Here is a 15,986-nt window from a genome sequence, read left to right on the forward strand (position 1 = left end):
ATTACTATTCTAACCCAGAGAACAGATGACTTGAGTGATCTGCTTCAAATTGCTTTTAAAGCAGTTACATCTGTCTCCAACTTTGAACTAGTAGAGTTGCTTCAGAAAGTTAGATTTTATGAGTCTCTAAGCAGCCCCAAAATGAACATTTTCAACAGAGTGGTCATTTCAAATTGAATCAGAGCTTTGTATTTATATTGAAATCCCAACCAGGGCCTTTTACCCTCAAGACTTCTTCACATAACTTTTACCATCACAGACAGACCAGCAGTTAGTGCACCACCCATACAAAAATGTACATCCATCAGTCATTGAGTGACAGGTCTCAGATTCCAGTACCCTAGAACTTTGAAATGACTGCCAACTCCCTAGCAACTGTCTAGCATCATTTTCTGGAGTAGAGTAAATTTAAACCCAATTTCCCATTCATCATGTCACAGTATAGTTGCCCTAGAATGGGGTAATCAAAGAAACATTTTTCCTGGGGAGCAATACTCCAGATTTTACTAAACCAATGTGGATGTTTTATTTGTTATACAACAGTGAATATTTAACGAACAAGCATATTTTTAAACACTTATAAGCAGCAGGAAGAGTATAGGTGTTGGAAGACATTTTTGGTCATATTCTGAGAATAGTTTTATTTGGTTATGTGACCCCAAAATAAATGTATAATATGTGAGGGTCTTTGTGAAAAATACCAAATTCTGTAAACTTTGGAAATAATTTTTGTTACACATCATGAAATAGCGTATGTATAATGTTAAATATATTAAAAATAAATCTATCATGTAAAAGGCATGTCTGATTTCAGTATAAATAACATCACTTCATGGTTAAATCATTCTGGTCGGTAATAATAATTCCAAAAATATTCATTATTCGTGATGGTGCAGGGAAAAGATCACTGCTGTGGGAATTAGATCTGGGCGCCAGGGCCAGCTGTGCTAGGAAGGGGCAGGAGGCCTAGTGGGGCTGGGCAAGGATTGCGGGGAAGGCCTGATGGGGCTGGGCAAGGACGGGGAAGGAGGTCAGCTGGAGCTGGACAAGAGGGGAAGGGAGGCCTGTTCAGGCTGCGCTGGTGGTGGTGAAGGTCTCTGAAGAACCACCTAGCGCAGTCCAGGTGGTCATCAGGTCCAGCAGGAATCCTGGAAAATAGCTACCGAGGCAGCACTATGCTGTGCTCACTTGGGCCATCACTAGGTCCTGAACAAGAAATTCCTTTGTGTGGACTTGGCAATGTGCTGTACCCTCGCCCCCCTTCTCATTGTTTGCCCCCAGTGCCCAGGCGGGAACATCATCATCATCATCATCAACTGTATTTATTGAGCGCTTACTATGTGCAGAGCACTGTACTAAGCGCTTGGGAAGTACAAATTGGCAACATATAGAGACCCAACAGTGGGCTCACAGTCTAAAACATGATTGGCCGGGATGAGAAAGTGCAAGTGGTATTGTGCAAACAATAAGTGCTAGAGTCGATTCCTCTGTGCAGGTTCTTTGGCCCAAAGTCTCGGGACTGAGGCTCCTGTAAAATAGGGATTAGATACCTGTGAGAGGCTCAGGACCGAGAAGCGGTGTGGCCTAGTGGATAGAGCATGGGCCTGGGAGTCAGAAAGATCTGGGTTCTAATTCTGGCTCCACCACCTGTCTGCTGTGTGACTTTGAGTAAGTTAGTTCACTTCTCTGTTCCCGTTTCCTCATCTGTAAAATGGGCATAGAGAAGGATCCGGACTGTGTCTAGACTGGTTATGTTGTACCTACCCCAGCGCTTAATACAGTGTGTGGCACATAGTAAGCTCTTAACAAATACCATAAAAAAGAGGCTCATCCATCATTCTTGACTGGAGACTCCACCACACTGAGTGCCTGCTGAGGGTGAAGCACTGTCCTGCGTGCTTGGGAGAGTACAACAGAAGAAGCAAGACATAGGATTGCCTAAGAAAATCATTTTATCAATCGATCACTAGTATTTATTGAGCACTTCCTGTGCGCAATACATTGTACTAAATTCCTAGGAGAGTACAATAGAAGTAAGACACAATCCCTGCCCTCAAGTCCCTAACAACCTAGCAGGGGAGACAGACACAAAATTATTTACAGTTGGGAGGCAAAAGATAGTGGAAGATTCATTCATTCAATTGTATTTATTGAGCACTTACTGTGTGTAAAGCACTGTACTAAGCACTTGGGAAATACATGTTGGCAACATATAGAGACGGTCCCTACCCAACAATGGGCTCACAGTCTAGAAGGGGGAGACAGACAACTAAACAAAACATGTGGTCGGGTGTCATCAGAATAAATAGAGATAAAGCTAGATGCACATCATTTACAAAATAAATAGAATAGTAAATATGTACAAGTAAAATAAATAGAGTAATAAATCTGTGCAAACATATATACAGGTGCTGTGGGGAGGGGAAGGAGGTAGGGTGGGGGGGATGGGGAGGGGGAGAGGAAAAAGGGGGCTCAGTGTGGGAAGGCCTCCTGGAGGAGGTGAGGAGAAGCAAATATATCAGTGCTTAAATCGTGGCCTAGTGGAAAGCACATAGGCTTGGGGGTCAGATGCCCTGGGTTCTAATCCTGGCTCTGCCACTTACTTGCCATGTGACCTTGGGTAAGTCACTTCACTTCTCTGTGCCTCAGTTTCCTCATCTGTAAATTCAATCCCTGTTCTCCTTCCCCCTTAGACTGTGAGCCCCATGTGAGACAGGGAATGGGTCCGATCTGCTTATAGTGAACCTTTTCCAGCCCTTAGTACAGTGCTTGGTGCATAGTAAGTGATTAACAAATACCACCATTATTAATAGAGCAGGGAAATCAGTATGTACTTGCATAAGTGCTACAGGTGACTGTGAGGACATAGGGGCTGACTTGGGAAAAAGAAAATTGTAGAATGTTTCCTGGAACTTTAGGAGGGCTTTGAAGATGAGGAGAGCTGTGGTCAGGCAGATTTGAAGGGGGTGAGGGGCTTCCAAGCAGGAGCCAGGAGCCAGAGATTAGAGAAATGAGAGTAAGGAAAGGGAAGGTGGTTTACTTGAGAAGAGCAAAGAGAACAGGCTGGGGAATAGCAAATAAACAGGAAAGTTGACAAGAAATCTGGTGGGGTGTCTTGAAACCAATGGTCAGGAGTTTTTGCTTGGTGTGGAGGACAGGGCAGTCATTGGAGGGTTTTGAGGAGGCAAGAGATATAAGCTGAATGACGTTTTTAGGAAGATGGTCTGGGCTGTGGAATAAAAGCTGAAAAGGAGTCAGAGACCAGTGATCATCAGAGTCATCAGTTGTACAGATGACATAAGTGAGGCACAGAGAAGTTCATTCATTCATTCAATCGTATTTATTCAATCAATCAATCATATTTATTGAGCGCTTACTGTGTGCAGAGCACTGTACTAAGCACTTGGGAAGTACAAGTTGGCAACATATAGAGACAGTCCCTACCCAACAGTAGGCTCACAGTCTAGAAGGGGGAGAAAGAGAACAAAACCAAACATATTAACAAAATAGAATAGATATGCACAAGTAAAATAAATAAATAAATAAATAAATAGAGTAATAAATATGTACAAACATATATACAGGTATTTATTGAGTGCTTACTGTGTGCAGAGCACTGTACTAAGCGCTTGGGAAGTACAAGTTGGCAACATATAGAGACGGTCCCTACCCAACAGCGGGCTCACAGTCTAGAAGGGGGAGACAGACAACAGAACAAAACATTTTAACAAAATAAAATAAATAGAATAAATATGTACAAATAAAATAAATAAATAGAGTAATAAATACGTACAAACATATATACATATATACAGGTGCTGTGGGGAGGGGAAGGAGGTAAGGCGGGGGTGATGGGTGATGGGGGGGCAGAGAGGGAGAGAAGTTGTGACTTCCCCAAGGTCACAGAGCAGCCATGGGGGGGGCAGGGATTAGAACCCAGGTCCTCTGACTCCCAGGCCTGTGTTCTTTCCACTAGGCCACACTGCTTCTCCACAGCCATCCCCACTACCACCAGCATCACCACCACAACTGAGAGTTCTGCTCCTCACTGGCTCTCACCTCAGGTCTGTTGGGATAAGGAGCAGAACTCCCAAATTAGGATGGTCCCCCCACTAAATCAGGATTTTTCTGTCACCAGAGTCTTAACCTGGCCCAGCCCCCTTGAGCTCAGGAAACCTGAGCCCGGGAACCAAGGTTATGGTCTTTATTGAGAGCTTTCTGTGTACAGAGCTCTTGGAAGAGTACAATATAACAGAACTGGTAGACGTTCCCAAATAATTATTATTATTATTATTATTTAGACTTTTAGACTGTGAGCCCACTGTTGGGTAGGGACTGTCTCTATATGTTGCCAATTTGTACTTCCCAAGCGCTTAGTACAGTGCTCTGCACATAGTAAGCGCTCAATAAATACGATTGATGATGATGATTATTATTGTGATGATGATTATTATTGTGGCACGTGTTAAGCACTTACTATGTGCCAAACAGTGTTCTAAGCAATGGAGTAGATATGAGGAAATCAGGTTGTCCTTTGTGGGGCTCACAGTCTTGATCCCCATTTTACAGACGAGGTAACTGAGGCCCAGAAAAGTTAAGTGGCTTGCCCAAGGTCACTCAAAAGACAAGCAGGGGAGCTGGGATTAGAACTCATGTTGTCTGACTCCCAAACCCCTGCTCTTATCACTAAGCCAAGCTGCTTCTTGTCACAGATATGTAAATAAGTGCTGGAGGCTGAGAGTTGGGTGACTATCAGGTACTTAAAAGGTACAGATCAAGTGCACAGGTGACAAAGAAGGGAGAGGGAATATGGGAAATGAGGGCTTCATTGGGGAAGGCCTCTTGGAGAGATAGGATTTTAATAAGGCTTTGAAGGTGGGGAGAGGGATGGTCTGTCTGATATGAAGGGAGTGGGAATTCCAGGTAAGAGGGAGGATGTGGGTAAGGGGTCAGCAGTGAGATAGGTGAGATCGAGGGTCAGTGAGTAGGTTGGCATTGCAGGAATGAAGTGGTTGGGCTGAGTTGGAGTAGGAAATCAGAGAGGTGAGATAGGAGAGCCAAGCTGATTGAGTAAAGCTGATGAAAAGTTGTGTCTGATGCAGAGGTGGATGGGAAACCACTGGAAGTCCTTGCAGAGTGGGGAGATGTGACCTGAACACTAGTGGTTGGCCGAGTGCCACTCTCAAGCACTCCTCCCCACCAGTCATATTCCTCCCGGGGTATGAAGCACAATGAGTGACTAAGCAAACAGGGGTTTTTATAGATAGTAACCATTTGCACATTAAGGGGCTGCCATTCAGGTACAAGAAAAATCAAATTTTTACCCTTTCAATTCTTCTAGCCTAAAATCAGTCAATCAATACTATTTTTTGAGTGCCTACTGTGTACAGAGCACTGTTCTAAGCACTTGGGAGAGTACAACTGAATAAAAGACGGAATCTCTGCCCTCAAGGAGGCTACAGTCTAGACGGGGAGACAGACACAAAATAAATTGCAGATAGAAGAGAAGATAAAGAAAGGTTTAAATAACTGCTTAAGTAGTAGGGCATGGCAGTTATGTCCAGAAGTGCTAAGGCAGGGGTAGGGGGATTGCTTAAGTGCATATTTGACACAATGGTTCTGCGATGGTACTTGGGGGTATATAAACTGGGGAGAAGAGAAATTAATCAGAGCAAGCCACAGACAGAATCACAAGCCAGAAAAGGAAACATCAAAGTACATTACAACCTGAGTTTTCCTACAATATTTTCTCTAAAAACAATGCATAGAGGCAGTGGTTGAAATTGGAACCCTGGGCAGTATAATTGCTCCCTCCCTCCCTCTCCCTCTTTCCTCTTCTCCCCCTCCCTCCCTCCCTTTCTCTCCCTCCCTCTCCCTCTCTCCCAGCTCCATTCCTGTCTTTCATGGGTTCGTTCATTCATTTATTCATTCACTCATTCATTCAAAAGTATTTATTATACCGACTATGTGTAAAGTACTGTACTAAGTACTGGGGGGAAAAATACCTAGAGTGACAATTAGACATGATAACTGGCCCCCAGGGGGATCACAATTTAGAATAAGGGAGAGGGGGGAAGGTTGGCAATGAACTCATGTGGAAAAATGAAACAATAAAAACAGACAAACAACATGAAATGTCAAGGACAATGGTAAATACTATAAGAACAAAAAAATTTAGCTAAAGGAGTAGGGAGATTCAGGCTCCTCTCCACTCAGGTAGTGCTGTTCAGATTCTATTTGTCACAACAGTCACAACCTTCCCAGTGTTCTAAATGTTGTGGGCCTCTGACACTTCAGGTTCTACCCACTCTTCCCTTTCTGTTCGTGTGTGTGTGTGTGTGTGTGTGTGTGTGTATTGCACCCTCATTTTATTGATTAGAAGCCATATTACACAGGTTTTCAGATTGTCTCTGATTTTGCACAAGTTTTTCTTGGAATACATGTCACACCTTACTGCTAAGTGACTGCAGTCCATGATGCAAGTGTGTGAAAGTAATCCTGAAAAAACTAGTCCAGTATAGGCTTACTTGTAAACTTAGAGAAAAGTAGGTACTTTCTGCATAATGACACTTGGCTCAGGGACCCCTTAAACTATAAAAGGCCATATAAATCACCGTTATCAGTTCTAATCTTTGTCTATATCCAGTCTTCAGCACTTCCTGCCCTAGCCCTAAATTACTTGGGGCCAAACATTTTGCTAGGAGATGGATGCAATCTTGATCTGGCAAGGCTAAATCAAGTTTTCTATTTGGATTAATTTCAGGAATGCAGTGTTTGATCCAGAGGGGACAGGAATCAAAAGCACTTTTTGCATAAATTCATTGCAAAAGACTTTAGAATTTCCTGGTGAAAAGGATCCTATAGTAATGCCAATCCAGCCCCACGGGCCATCTATTAGACATTTCAAGTAACTGCTACTGTAGGTTTTCTTCTCTTTTTAAAATGGTATTTGTCAAGTGCTTATTTTGTGCCAGGCACTGCACTATGCACTGGGGTAGATTCAAGCTAATCAGTTTGGACACAGTCCATGTCCCACATGGGACTCACAATCTTAATCCCCATTTTAAAGATGAGGTAACTGAGGCACAAAGAAGTGAAGTAAATTGCCCAAGGTCACCCAGCAGATATATGGCAGAGCTGGGATTTAGAACCAGGTCCTTCTGACTCCCAGGATCATGCTCTATCCACTAGGCCACACTGCTTCGCTGTTGATGTACATCCCTTAAACAAAACTACATGGACCAAATTCCTGATGGCAAATGATGCCAAACCCTCAACTTTTGGGGTTTTTTTCCACTTTCCTCATAGGTAATAAAGCTTTAGCAATTTCATTTTTTTTTAAATTGGAGGAAAGGTCTTGGGGGGGAAGTTGGAAAGGGGAGGCAGAGCACTTGGGCATGTTCATTTGTACCAGTTGCAACAGAAGAAACCCGAATCCAACGTGTGCACTGTGCCAAGACACTGAAGAAAAAACAAACTCCAGTGTCATTACCGAATAACATTTTCCCTTTGCCTTGGCAAAGCTCACTGTGGTCCAATCACATGCTGAGTTGGAAATTCAGTATTTGAATACACAAACACACACCCAAGAAACATGCACAGACCTTAACCTCCTCCCTCTCAGCCCCTGCCATTCACACACGTTATATCAAGGTAGAAGAGAACAAGACAGTTTTTCTTAGTTCACATAAAACATGGCTGATTAAACACACACACATAAACCCCCCACCCCGGACCCCACTCCTTGGTCCCTGCAAGGAAAAAGTTATATCTAAAGCTAAGTTTTTAAGAAAGACAATCCATATAACATAGAGGTTGAGCAAGGTGAACAGAGATTTAAGAGACATATGTTATGGGGTTCACCAGCAAACTTTTCTTACACTACAGAACTTGGAAAGACATGAGGCACTTTAATGACCAGCTATTCCGGCCTGACATTAATTAGATTTACAGTTCCCTCCTCTGTGAACTCTTAATAGGTTATTGCAAATGCGGTCCTTTCAGTAATCATAAAAAGTCCAGGGGCAAATTGGTTATATAAATGCTTTTTAAATGGAAAGCCAGTATGAACTCCATTGTCTCGAAATTGTTGGGTTTTTTTTTTTTTAGAAATTAACCCTTCTGTGGGTGTCCCTCACACCCCACAACCACGTCATGAATTTAGAGATATGTACATAAGTTATGAATATCCCAGGGCTTAGGTTGTCAGGATGGAGAGGAGAAATAGGGTAAGGAGATGAGGCCTCCTGGAGGAGATTCATTTATTCACTCAATTGTATTTATTGAGTGCTTACTGTGTGCAGAGCACTGTACTAAGCACTTGGGAAGTACAAGTCAGCAACATATAGAGATGGTCCCTACCCAACAACGGGCTCACAGTCTAGAAGGAGATGTGATTTTAGAAGGGCTAGGCTAACTTGAGAGGAGCCAAGCATCCAAGTAGGGGTTTAGTGAGAGAGGAGCAAGAATAAGTAGTGGGGAGAGAGCTAATTGACTACATCAAAGTCAATGTTTCTGCTTGATGTGGAGAGGAATGGACAACCATTGGAGGATTGGGAAGTGGGGAGATGTGTGCAGAGCAATGTTTTAGAAAAATGATCCGGGCAGCTGGAGTGAAGTATATCTGCAAGGGGGCTGATGCAGTAGTAGAGACCAGATATGACAAGTGCTTGTACCAGTGTGGTAGTAGTTTGGATGGAGAAGAAGGAGCAGATTCTGGACATGTAGTGATGATAGAACTGATGGGATTTAGCAATTGACTGAATATACAGGTTGAAGGAAACAGATGAGTTGAGAATAATGCTAAGTTTGCAGACTTGTGAGACAAAGGGGTTGGTGGTGGTGTTAACAGTGATGGGAGAGTTGCGGAGAGGAGCGGGTGTTGGGGAAAAGCTGTGAGTTCAGTTTTGGAAATATTGAACTTGAGATGCTGGCGGGACATTCATGTAGATATGTCCTGGAGGCAGGAGGAAATGCAAGACTGCAGAGGAGAGTGGTCAGGGCAAGTGAGGTAGATTTGGAACTTATCAACCCAGATGTTGTAGTTGAAGCTGTGAGAGTAGATGAGCTCCTGATGGGAGTGGTTGTAGATAGAAAATAGAAGGGGACCCAGAGCCTTGAGGGACTCCCACAGTTAAGCCGAGGAAGAGCCAGTGAAAGAGACTGAGAAGGAGCAGCCAGAGAAGTAGGAGGAAAACCACGATATGATCACGATTCTACAAGTCCATAGCGCCAAAGCATTCCAAGAGGTCCAGGAGTCTATTACGTTTGGTGAGGAGGAAGTCATTGGTGACCTTGGAGAGAGTAGTCCCAGTGGAGTGGAGGGGGCAGAAGCCGCATTATAGATGGTTGAGAAGGGAGTTGAAAGGGAAGTGTAGGCAGCATGTTTAATCATTTTCTAGGTGGTTGAACAGGAATGGAGGGAGGGAGCTAGGGCAATAGCTGGATGATACAGTGGGGTTGAGAGAGCCTTTTTAAGCCAGGGGAAATGTGGGTGTGTTTGAATGCAGAGAGAAAAGAGCCAGCAGAGAGTGAGCAGTTGAATATGGTGGTCAGAGAGATGCATGTGCTTTTATAAGGTGTGAAGGGGGTGGTCAGAGGGTATAGGATTTGAAAGCAGGAAGAAGATGTTCTCTTGATAGACCATCAGGAAGGATAAGAGAATAGATGAACAGGGAAAGAGGGAGCTGAGGAAGTGGGGAGGGGCATTTTAGGGAGTCCACATCTGATGGCTTTGATTTTGTCAACAAAGTAATTGACAAGTTTATCAGGTGAAAGAGATGGGAGGTTAGGGCTCTGGGGGTTCAAGAAGGGAGTTAAAAGTCTGGAGTAGTTGGTGTGGACAGTAGGCTTAGGAGTCAATAAAAGAGAAGTAGTATTTCTGGGCAGAGGAGAGGGCAGAAATATAACAGGTGAAGATGAGTTTGCAATGGACGAGGTCTGCCCAGTGCCAACTGGATTCTGCGGTATGATCACCTGAGCAGAGGGAAGTGTACTGTGGAAGTGATCCAAGGCTGGGGGTTGGTGGTGCAAGGTCAACAGAGGGACAGGGATGCAAGGGAGTTCAGTTTGGTCAAGAGGGCAGAGTTGAGAAGATGCCCAAATGGGGCATGATGGTCAACCCCCTTCAGTTTTCCAAAGTCATCATGCCCACTCTGGTCTCCAATTTCCAACTTATCTTCTCTTGATGAACAAACCCAGGTCCTCCTCTCCACTCAACACAACTTCCTCACTCCCCTGTCCTCCATCAATCTTGTACCACCAACCTGCAACCCTGGATCATGTCCTCAGTATGTTTACTCCATTCTTGCCCTCAAGCTTTGGACAACTCCTGGCAGAAATCCAGACATCTGGTCGACCTTGACCATCTCAAACCCATCCTCACCTGCTACAACCCTGCCCTTTACTCTGCCCAGAAACAATATTTCTCCACCCTTATTGACTCCCATGCCCAGTGTCCATGCCAGCTGTTTCAGAGTTCTAGCTCCTTCTTCAAAACCCTACTCTCCCACTCACTTGCCCCTGATGACTTTGCCACCTATTTCATCGAAAAATTTGAAATCATGTCTCAGAAGGGACTAACAGTCTAGAAAGGAGGGAGAATTCGCATTGAGGCACAGAGAAGTTAAGTGACTTGTCCAAGGTCACATAGCAGGCAGGCGGCAGAGCCGGGGATTGGAAGCCAGATCCTCTGATTCCCAGCCCTGTGCTCTTTCCACTTTTTCCACACTGCCCATTAGATTTACCTCTTGGTTGGCATAGTTAAAATGAAAAATGTGCGGGAGGTGACCATTTGAACACCTCCATAATGAGTTTAAGAGTTTAGGAATACTTGGGGAAAAGGACTAATTTGATTTGTGTGAAAATATTCCATGTTGTAATCTACCCTGCTTTCCATGCTCCTACTTCATTCTTCTCACTGGCAGTTTACCTTTAAATAACAGTCTCTGGTGCTTTGAAGGCTAGGCTTTCCTTTCAGAGTAGAGGCAGGGGAAGAAAATCCTTCATGTGTGTACTCCGCATGATTTTAAAGCACTTTCCTAAATGATTTGCCAAATCCCTCAAGTAGATTATCCAGTTTACACGGAATGCTGCTGGTGGTTGGAACAAGGAGAAAGTAGCACAAACCGATCCCAATTACAAGTTGCCTTTTCTGCTTTGAGCATCTTCCACTAGCTCCACAACCTTAGAGTCCTTCAACAGGGGCACCTGTCATTAGGGCATATTTAAGAACCCGATGCCTTCACTGTGGTGAATTGAACCATAACCTATGTTTTTCTGTCAGAAGATTATATTGGTCCATCCAACAATCGATCCATAGTATTTACTGAGTGTCGCTCTGTGCAGAGCACTGTACTGAGCACTTGGGCAAGTACAATAGAATTAGTAGACACGATCCCTGACCTCAACAAGCTTACAATCTAAAATATGGAAAGAAGAAGGAAAAGGGGTTATACATGTGAATTAGTGCCTAAGTAACAGGATGTGTAAGATATGTATATACGTGTTACAGGAGGCCATGTTCTGTTCAAAACAGACCTCCTTATCTTCCCACCCAAACCCTGTCCTCCCTGTGAATTTCTCATCACTGTAGACAATACCACTATCCTCCATATCTAATAAACCCAAAACCTTGGCATTGTCCTCAACTCATCTCTCATACAACCCATATATTCAGTGTCACTAAATCCTGTCTGTTCTACCTTCACAGCATCACTATAATCTGTCCTTTCCTGTCCATCCAAACTGCTCCTACACTTAAACTAACTCACCTTGACTATTGCATCTGCCTCCTTGCTGACCTCCCTGCCGCCTGTCTCTCCTCACTCCAGTCCATACTTCACTGCCCAGATCATTTTCCTGAAAAAAGTTCAGTCCACATCTCCCAACTCCTCAAGAACGTCCAGTGGTTGCCCATCCAACTCCACATCAAACAGAAACTCCTTCCCATCAGGTTTAAAGCAATCAGCTCACCCACTCCTACCTTACCTCACTGATCTCCCACTGCAGCCCAGCCCACAAACTTCACTCTTCTAGCGCCAGCTTGCTCACTGTGCCCCAATCTCATCTATCTTGCTGCTGACCCTCTTCTCACATCCTCCCTCTGGCCTGAAACACCCTCTCCCTCCATATATGCCAGACCTCCCTCCCCACCTACCCACCCTTCAGAGTCTTATTAAGGTCACATCGCCTTTAGGATGAGGATGCCTCCTCTGATTAAGCCCTCATTTCCCTGACTCCCTCTCACTTCTGCATCTATCCACTTGGATCTGTGCCCTTTGGGCATTTGGTATTCACCTGACCCTCAGCCCCACAGCACCTTTGTATGTATCTCTAAATTATTTATTTATATTAATGTCTGTCTCCCCCTCTAGACTGTGAGCTTGCTGTGGGCAGGGAATGTATCTACCAACTCTCTTGTACTGTATTCTCCCAAGCACTTAGTACCATACTATGCACACAGTAAGTGCTCAATAAATGCCACTGATTGAGGGTAATTAAGTGCTTAGGTGACAGGGAAGGGCTGAAGTGGAAGCTGTGGAGTATATCCTGGAAAAATTAGAAATTAATCATGGAAGAACTCCTGGAAGAGGTGTGATTTTAGAAAGGCTTTGAAGATGGAGAGAGCTGAGGTCAATCAACAGTCGATTGTATTTATTGAGCACTTCCTGTGCACAGAGCACTGTACTACAGAGCAGAGAGTACAATATAACAGAATTGGCAGACACGTTCCTCGCCTACAATGAACTTACAGTCTCTGGTGGATGTGAGGGAATTCCAAGCAGTGGGTAGGTTGTGAGTGAGAGACAGGCAGTGCGAGAGTTGAGAACAAGGCACAGGGAGTAGATTATCCTGAGAGGGAATGAATTCTAGTGTCTGAAAATGATGACAGAATATAGATGTGTTTTAACAGTCCTGCAGTATCCTGTTCTGCTGTAACTCAAAGCAAAAATAAATTAGAAACATTGCAATTCTAATTTAGAAATAATAATAATGGTATTTGTTAAGGTCTTACTATGTGCCAAGCACTGTATTAAGCGCTGGCGTGGATACAAGTAAATCGGGTTGGTCATAGTCCCTGTCCCACATGGGGCTCACAGTCTCAATCCCCATTTTGCAGATGAGATAACTGAGGCACAGAGAAGTGACTTGCTCAAGGTCATACAGCTGACAAGTGGCGGAGCCGGGATTAGATCCCATAACCTTCTGACTAGCAAGCCCATGCTCTATTCCCTACCCCATGCTGCTTCATGGCTTAATACCAGTTTGGAATTGGGGTGAAACTGTTGGGTCTATCTCAGAAAGAGGTTAGTGCCTCCTGATGAGAAACATAAGAAATGTCATTATTGGGTCAAAATAATGGTTGGTATTTATTCGCTTATGTGACCATGTCAATGGGATGCTTCACCAAATGAGGTAATGCACCTCTAAGGTGCACGCAAAGGGAACAAAGTCTTCTCCTCTTTCTCTCTCAGATAATCATGAAAAGCAGCTAATTTTACAGCTCAGCTTTACTCCAGCTGAGAGGGACAGAGAACTGCCAGGCATTCAGTATCCTGGCAATTCTCACAGGCCAAATTAAGCACTGATTAGCCCCTTCCTAAGATGTGGCGATCAGAGTGTGACCCAGAAGTGGCTCAAACACAGAGAAGCCCATACAGACTGGAAACAGGGCACATTTTGTGGCAAGAGAAGAGGAGGAGAAGGAGAGAAGAAAAGCGAGAGGGCAACAGGAAGAAGGAGAGAAGAAAGAGGCAAGGGGAAAAAAAGAAGGGATAGACAGGAAAAGGGGGAAGATAATGAATGAATCACTAAGAACATAAATTTGGTCTCTCAAGATCAAATGATTCTCACTTCCTTAGGGGTAAGATTCATCTCCTGGTAATCACCCAGTGCTGAGAACTTCCAGGGGATACTGGGCTAAAGTTCAAAGGATCCAAAAATGATTGGCCCCCGGGGAAACCTTCTTTGATCGTATTCCACCAGTTGAAAGGATTGCTTTATGGGCTGCCCAAAGGGGCCACTTCCTCTGATTGGTTCCCACGGACAACCTCTGATTGGTAGGCTCACCTTTCAATCAGTCTATTGATTTGCAACTCCCAGTTGTGTCTGTGGGTGGGTGTGGCAGCATGATTTTTTAAGCCCATTGCACCTCTAAGCCCCTAAAGCCACTGTCTCAGCATTACTGGCTGCTGCGTGAGCAATGGCGGCAGCCATGGAGATATTTCAGTCAGTGCTGCCGATCTGACTGCCGCAGTGATATTTTCCATGGTTTTGGGAGAGAAGGAGGTCCAGGGAGCTGAGCCCCTAGCTCTGTCCCACCACTCCCCCATGCAGGCCATTTCCTCTGACTGGTTCCCCCAGAGAGGAACTGGTTGGTGGGCGCGTCTGCCACCTGCTGAGCCATCATATCCTGCAGTGACACAATAATGGGAGTGGAAAAGAAAATGGTGATGGAAGTTTCCATGGAAGCTTCATGTTTATTGCTTTTACATTTCTTTGGTCTTATTCTAAGTGCTGCTGACACTGAAGGGCTTCTTTTTAAAAAAACTAGTTGATTTTCGAGTAATAGTGAGTTCATAGTGGGTCACGTGGAGACTCAGACAGAGCGAATGTTTCTGACAAATCAAAAAGTATCCTGCTCTGTTGCTCTGCCAAACTCATCTCCTCCCAGCCAGGTGCAGAGAGCAGACCCGGAGGCATGCTGTGCTCGGTCCCACACCGCCTGAAAAATCCAGCTACATAGAACCTGTCGCTCCACCACACTCCAGGCTTGGTGCTTCCTCCTGGTTGGGTGCAGAGAAGGGACCTGGGGCCACTTCGGCAGCCATTTCCACAGTATGCCCAGATCCCTCCCATTCCTCCCGCCCGCCATCTGAACCCATAAGCCATTAGCCCCAGCCACCAACACGCCCGCCAGGTTCACAGCTCTTGGCTCCTCGGGAGAAAGTTGGAAGCAAGGAGACCAGGAAGAAGGGACAGGCTGGCTGGCTGGGGGAGACCAATTAGAAGTCCAACACTGCCTCTTCCCATGCCCTGCCTCTTCCCCTGCCCTGCCTCCCCATCACTATTCCTTCAAGTAACGAAGTTTAAAGGACCTGGACAGTGGTCGAGTTGGCAAGATTCTGCGGCATCTTATCTCTCAGCTTATCTTGGAGGAATTCTCCAAGTAGCAGGTTCGCCATCCAGAAAGATGCACTTCCTTCGTGGAACCCTTCAGGTAACCATCTTAGCTCCTGTCACGACCATCTTAAGTGTGGTGACTCAGGAGCAGAAGAGATCTAGGCTGAGGGCAGTCAACAGGAACTGCACACGGGACAGGTTTATGGCAGTTTGCTGTGGGAGAGGCTGTCAACTGACTAGATTGCAACTTTCTTTAGAGGAAAAACTAAACTGGAAGATTTAACTGTTAACGAGACTCAGGGCCTCAAATTCAGATAGGGAATAGGACTAAGTAGATGATGCAGGTAGAAGCCCAGCGGTAGTGTGGGGACTACATAGGGGATTGTAGCAGGTGCAACCTGTGTTGCAACCTGCCCTTGGGTTTCTGAATATGTGAGCCCAGTGCCAAGAGTCTCCTGGCCCTCCGAGAGCAGAAATGTTCTCTGCAGGCAGCAGAGGCTAAATTGGAGGAACCAGGGAGACGGAGAGTTTCATTATCAAGGCTTCCAGGCTCCATGGCAACCCACAGGTTGCTGAGGGGAAAGAAAGTCTTCCCAGAGTAGTGTATCAAGCTGCAGTGAAAGCAAATGAACCCTTAAATAGAACCTATCCAGCAACTGATGTCATTGTGCTTGCATGCCCTCAGGGCCTTCTCCTTCAGAATTGGCAGATGGGCAATTGGCACCGAGACAGCTGAGTTCCTGACATCTTTAAAAACAGCATAATAACCTATTCATTAGGCACAAAGGTAATGATCCTCATGAGACCTAGAGTCTAGCTTTTACAAGGGGCAGGCGAGGAGCCATAGTTGTAAGAGGAATAAG

Source organism: Tachyglossus aculeatus, chromosome X4 (assembly GCF_015852505.1).
Source record: "Tachyglossus aculeatus isolate mTacAcu1 chromosome X4, mTacAcu1.pri, whole genome shotgun sequence".
NCBI lineage: Eukaryota > Metazoa > Chordata > Mammalia > Monotremata > Tachyglossidae > Tachyglossus > Tachyglossus aculeatus.